Source organism: Lolium rigidum, chromosome 6, assembly GCF_022539505.1.
Source record: "Lolium rigidum isolate FL_2022 chromosome 6, APGP_CSIRO_Lrig_0.1, whole genome shotgun sequence".
In the NCBI taxonomy this organism is placed as follows: Eukaryota; Viridiplantae; Streptophyta; class Magnoliopsida; order Poales; family Poaceae; genus Lolium; species Lolium rigidum.
In genome coordinates this window covers 246073758-246080285 of record NC_061513.1, presented here as the reverse complement: position 1 = coordinate 246080285, position 6528 = coordinate 246073758, and the positions used below count along the sequence as shown (strand labels likewise).

The window sequence follows — 6528 nt, the reverse complement described above, 5'->3', positions numbered from 1 at the left end:
TTGGGAAAACAATGAACACAAAAAAGTTGCGAAATTTCCGTGCGAATCCAACGGTATATTATAAGCATCAATCCGATAAGCGGTTTGAAAATCATCATGAAAATACTGTCCGCACGAACATACAATTCTGGTATTCCGTCGAGAAGTTCACTAGGAAAACACCCGGAAGTTCAGAAAGGGTTCGAGAATAGTTATTCTCGAACCGGTTCGAGAATAGCAGATATATATATATATATATATAGGATAAATACTTCCTACTCCTGGGTGTAACTACACCCACATCTCATATACTACCATACGGAAGTATATAACATACTTTATTGGTTTGAGTATGTTCGTACACTATATCTAAGATACTCCATACCAACTTTGGTGAAAAAAGTTTAAATACACCCACAGTTTGCACTATATATATAAAATACATGCATATTTATACGTAAAGAAATAGTGTACGTAAAAAAGTGTACATACTACCTACAAAGTAGTATATATACTACCAAAATATTTTTATATACTTCATACTACATGTATATACTCTTCGGTATGATAGATACTATCTAGATTGTGTGAAACATACGTGGGAGTAACTACACCCGGGTGTAGCATGAATATGTCCTATATATATATATATATATCATACTAACTACAAAGTAGGACATATTCAGACTACACCCGGGTGTAGTTACACCCACGCGTGTTTCTCATAATCTAGAGAGTATCTATCATACCGGATAGTATGTACATGTAGTATGAAGTATATAAAACTATTTTGGAAGTATATATACTACTTTGCAGGCAGTATGTATATTTTTTTACGTAGACTCATTTTATACGTACACATATGCATGTATTTCGGATATATAGTGCAAACTATGGGTTCACTTGCATTTTTTTCACAAAACTTTGTTTGGAGTATCTTAGATATAGTATACGAACATACTCAAACCGATAAAGTATCATAGATACTTCCGTATGGTAGTATATTAGACATGGGTGTAACTACCCCCAGGGGTAGGAAGTATTCCGTATGGTAGTATATTAGACATGGGTGTAACTACCCCCAGGGGTAGGAAGTATTTATCCTATATATATATATATATATATATATATATATATATATATCGACGCGGATTTTCTACCAACGGTGGTAGCTATGCATAGGGTAGCAGCCGTTGGATAGAAGGAGTTCTGATTCTACTCATGTCCAGATCAAATACCCAGGAGCACTTTCACCGAACGGCCCGTTTGTGCTCCGTGATTGCATGCAGTCTAAAAAAGGCAGGAAAAAACGTTGCCACAACTTTCCCACACCTTTTTTTAACTCATTCCACACATTGTGTCGGCAACGGTGATGACCATCCGTCGTGTGAAAATTTAGCCTTTTTTACTCCTTTTGACAATTTGCACCGGTGACGGTAGCCAGGTAACCGTTGCTAGCTCCATACCGTATGAAATGTGTCATTTTTTTCTAGTTTTCACACATTTTCGTCGGCACGGTAAGGTTTAATAAAAATTATGTCCTAAGGAAGGCCATGGTCCTTGCTAAATGTTAGTTAATTTATTCGCGTCTTTTTTGACAAACAGTTATCTACTAGAGTTTGCACCTTCTTCCACAAAGATTAGCCGGCCTATCTCATCGTTGTGCCATGTCTTGTGCAATTGACATTTTTTACATGTTTTGACATTTCGTATCGGTGACGGTGCCCGCGTGCCATACCGTATGAAACTTCTCTTTTTTACTCGTTTCCAGACATTCGGACGGACGGCGTGGTCAGCAGTCGTTGCTAAGTGGTGGTTCAATTAGTCGTACCATTTAGCAAACACACTGTTGTATGACAAAATCACACGGTCATGGTGACCATACCGTGTGCAAGTTGTCGTTTTTTACCTCTTTTGACAATTTGTATCGGTAACGGTAGCTTATGCCACACCGTATGCATTTTGTCATGCAAGTACTAGTAGCTACCATAGTCACATTGTTGTTTTGCTTCTAAAAACACACATTGCCACGGCTACGGTTGTCTGGTTTTGTCATGCAAGTACTAGTAGCTACCATAGTTATATTGTTGTTTTGCTTCTAAAAACACACATTGCCACGGCTACGGTTGTCTGGCATTGCCAGTGAGCTATCATCTGTGTGCGGTTGGAATTAATTCAGAAAAAATGTAGTGGTTCAAGATAGCCGTAGTCATGGTTAAACTGTTGAATTGTGGTTGAATGCCCAAACTATTTATGGCACGGTTGTTATATTCGTAGCATTTTGTTACATGCAGTTGATAATAAAATCTGAATGCACACTTATATCCCGGCTTTCGTTAGTGGTCCCATTAATTTGATAGTTGTATTGAATTTGAATGCACAAAACCTGGACAAGCAATTTACGTTTGTCAGAGCGCGGTTGCATGCGGTTGAGAAAAAATTCTGAATCCACAAATCTTTCACGGCTCGGTACTAGTTGGTCCGTGCCGTGCATAAGTTGTCAAAGTGAGTGCAAAACAACATTTTTATTAGTAGCCGTGCCAGGAACAAATACAGCTGGTGTGGGGCTTCAAAACTTTCCAACATTTAGTTCAAATTTCACCACATGTACATATATATGATCAGTTCTATACATTGCCGACCACACTTCAAACTGATCATATATATAGGTGGTTTTCAAACACATATGCCTCCAGATTTGTTGCTTGACTTGTTATTGGTTTCTTGAAGTTCCAGCTTGTTGATAGGCATGAATGTCATAGAAGAACATGCTTCAGTCATCCCTATTAAAAACAAGTTTAGTACGCGGATAAGAGAGTTTAGTGCCTGTAAGCATAAAAATGACTGCAGGTAAACATAATTCTGCAGAAATTGCAGATAAAGTGAAGCGGCGATATCGATAGTAAGCAGATAATACCATAAGATGAAACGATAGTAGCAGAATGAATAAGTGAGACGCCCCGTTTATGAGCTCATCTGACAACCCCTCACCACCGTTGAGGATCTTGGTCACAGTCCCGCACCCTGATATCTTGTCTTTCCTGATCAAATTCAAAAACTCAACAACAAACTGTGCACGTACCGTTTGACTTTCAGAGTTGTACTTTAGTGTTACTGCTTACTGAGCATAGGACAGTAGGTCAGCCATGACTGCGGGAACGGTGATGAAACAAGTCACTTTCTAAAAAAAAATGTCACTTTGCGTTCCTAGATGGCTTCGGTAGCCAATTTTGCGTCAAATTTTGGTATCAGGACATGGCAGCCTCCAGCCATCAGGATGACCAAGCATGAGGAGATCCCTCCGATATGGCACAGAGGGGCTGTATGCAGGTGTACGTGCAATAAACATACAATGCAGGGATAAAAAAGTGCAAATACTCTAGAACTGCAGATAAAAACGATTACAAATCAATGTAACGAACCAGCCATATCTCTTACCAGATGTAAAGCATATCAAAGCTACATCCCTTGGAGCCGACACAGGCTCCATCACCGTAGTTCCTCAGTAAGTTCTCTTGATATGATTAAGTGACATGAGTGAAAATGATATGTTGAATACATAGGATTACAAAATGCCAGTACTATATTCCGCAAAGGTTTACTTTCAAACTGACTGATCAATCCTAAAAAGGGAAGGAAACATGTATCTTCTTCATCCTCTGCATAATAATCCAAAACAAAAACTTGCAGGGTCGCTGGTGCTGACAGGGTCCCCCATTGTGAGGTAAAGACCAATGGTTGAGAATCTCTTGCTCTCCATCAACCGGAGCGCCCATGAGCTGTAACTTCCATCAAAGATGAACGCCGACGCACAAGCTCTAGCACCTGTGTTGTCTCCTCGAAGCTCTAGATGAGAAAGAGAACCCCAATGTTTAATATTCCATTCTTCAGAGTAGCACATTCAGCAAAATGGCTATCAAAAACTTGTGAAGCGAGTTGGAAGATTATGATGGTGTGCGGGTGCTCTTGATTAGATTAGGGGAAGAAGAATGTTCTTACCCAGCGGTAGTTGAGAGGGGTGATGATTGCTCCCATGTAAGGGATGGCCAGCAAGAGAAAATAAGCCAACATAAGTAGAATTTCATAAAAAAAAAGTAGAATTTGGGAAATCCGTGAAGAAAGGGAACTGGATCTTTCAGACGAAACAAACACAATCAACATCGCCTAGTGAAGCAAATCCTGATAAAAATTTCTACTGTACCATTTATTTGAATGACCATGGATTTCAAAATTCTCACACAAATCAACAAGGGATTAGAAACACCACTAAAATCCCGTTTCATCATGGGACCAATTCGACAGAGGAGGAAGCAGCTCAGGACACCGACATGGACAGTTCAGACAACCAAAAATAGAATTTCAGCCATGTTTTGCACTAGTGTCCTGAACTAGCGAATCATCCACACCGATTTTTTTGCACTGTTTTGAAAGCCTGCACTACCTTGCCAAAACATGTGTGATACCTATCGAGCAATAGCTGAACTTCCCTACTTAGAAAGAAAACAGAGGGGACAGCAACATGATAACAGGGGAGAGAAACACCAACCATCCTCGGCCATTACCGTGATGGCCGGAAGCACGAGAGGACCAGGTGTGCCCAGCCAGCAGAGAAGCATCAAGCAGGAGGTGCTTGGCCTCCCGACGGAGATGTGGGGAACAGCAGGCCCTGCCTCCCAGCGATGGTGTGGGAACAGCAGGGGCGCTGCCACCCGGCGGCTGCACGGCGAGCACGAGGGACGCGGACTTGGCGGCGCTGCGAGCAGAAGCTTCGCGGCCTCCCTGCGGCGATGCGGCGAGCAGGACTTCCCAGCCACCGGTGGCGGCGCGGCGAGCAGGAGCGTCACAACCTTGGCGGCGCGAATAACAGGAGCTTCGCAGCCTCCTAGCGGCAACGGGGAGAGCAGGAGCTTCGGCCTCCCGGCGGCGGCGCGGCGAGCAGGAGGGTCACGGCCTTGGGGGTGCGACGAGCAGGAGCTTCCCGGCCTCTCGGCGACGGCGTGGAACCAGGAGGTGCGTGGCCTCCCTGCTGGCGCGGAACCCGGTGGAGGTCGCCGGTGTTGGGATTCGCGGTGGGGGTGGCGTGGTGGGATTCGCGATGGGTGCGGGGGAACGGGCGTCGTGCAGGGGTGGACGGGAACGGCTGCCGTAGCCGTGCCGGATGGAGGACGGGCACGGGCGCCGGCCGACCTCGGCCCCGCCACGAGCCCTCCACAACCAAGCACCCGCCCGCCTCCACCCCTCTCTCCGGCATGTGCGACACCTTGATTTCTTCCCGCGCGCTGTGAGGCGGGGGCGGTCTTGCATCGGTGGGAGCGGCAGGAGGCAGGTGAGGAAGGAGTCGCTTGATGGCAACATCTCCCCCGCACCCCCGGCCACCGTGGATTCCGGCGAGTTCTTTTTCTATGGTACTAACCGTGTCCGTGCCTGGTTGTTGTTTTGGTATTTATAAGAGTTACGGTGTGGTTGTCTAACGGAGGTGCCTGTTCGAGAACGGATGACAACCAAATGATCTAACACCGTGTGCTCCTTTTGTGCTCTCTATAGAAGATCTAATGGTTAGATGTGTATGCATAGCTACCACCCATGGTAGCCCACTATTTTCCATATATATATATATATATATATATATATATATATATATATATATATATATATATATATATATTGTCCTAACTATCTTGTTGTGTACGCTATTATGCAGAATGAAGATTAAGGAATGCAGAGTAAGGAACATCCTTGATGTTGGGTTCATTGACCCACACATCGTTAATTCATATGTGTTAGAACACCACCCCGCCGACGTGGAGGAAGACCTGTGGCGGTTTCTTACAAAACAGGAACTCAAAAGTGATATTCTATTTCCTTACCATTTTGGGTGAGTGTTTCTGTCTTGAGCACATTCTCTTTTGTTTACTCCATGCATGGTATGTGGCTAATCGATGAGTTATGCATGACTGTGCATGTATCGTGTCCGCAGATTCCACTGGATTCTGCTAGTAATTCAATTTCACACCTCCACAGTTCTCATCCACGACTCTCTGAATATGGATCCAAAGCTTTGGGCCGACATCAGAAAAATGATGCAGAAGTAATTATTTTCATTCATTTGCGCTCTATATCGATCGGCCTATTTCGTTCATTTCCTAATATCAAGTAACTAATTAATAACTCTCTTGTTCATTTAATTTTCTTTGCCTCGTAGGGTTTGGAGATGGTTCGCAGATGAAAAGGTCGGTGAATTCCAAAAAGAGCTACAATTTAAAAGGTCAGTGTCTAGGACTGGGGATATTCAGCCACCGGGGACCAATCTATGTGGATACTATGTTTGTGAGATGATCCGGAGATACACCTCTGAGCGGGTTCCGTGTGAGAACAATATCAAGAGGAATAACCTCCGGAAGATGCTTAGTCCGAAGCTCGCTTCCGACCACTTCAAGAGGAACTAGCTGGATGGTTCGCGAGGGAAGTCGTCCATCATAAAGGAGAACACTATGTAGAGGACGTAGAACTTCATATGCACTAAATTATGTATGGAAACTTGTTCAAAAT

The 6528-nt window shown here is 43.7% G+C and overlaps 1 pseudogene; it reads right to left on the bottom strand.

The window, feature by feature from the left end:
* Positions 1–2872: 2872 nt before the first annotated feature.
* LOC124667922 lies at positions 2873–4123 on the bottom strand (annotated as a pseudogene).
* Positions 4124–6528: the final 2405 nt, after the last annotated feature.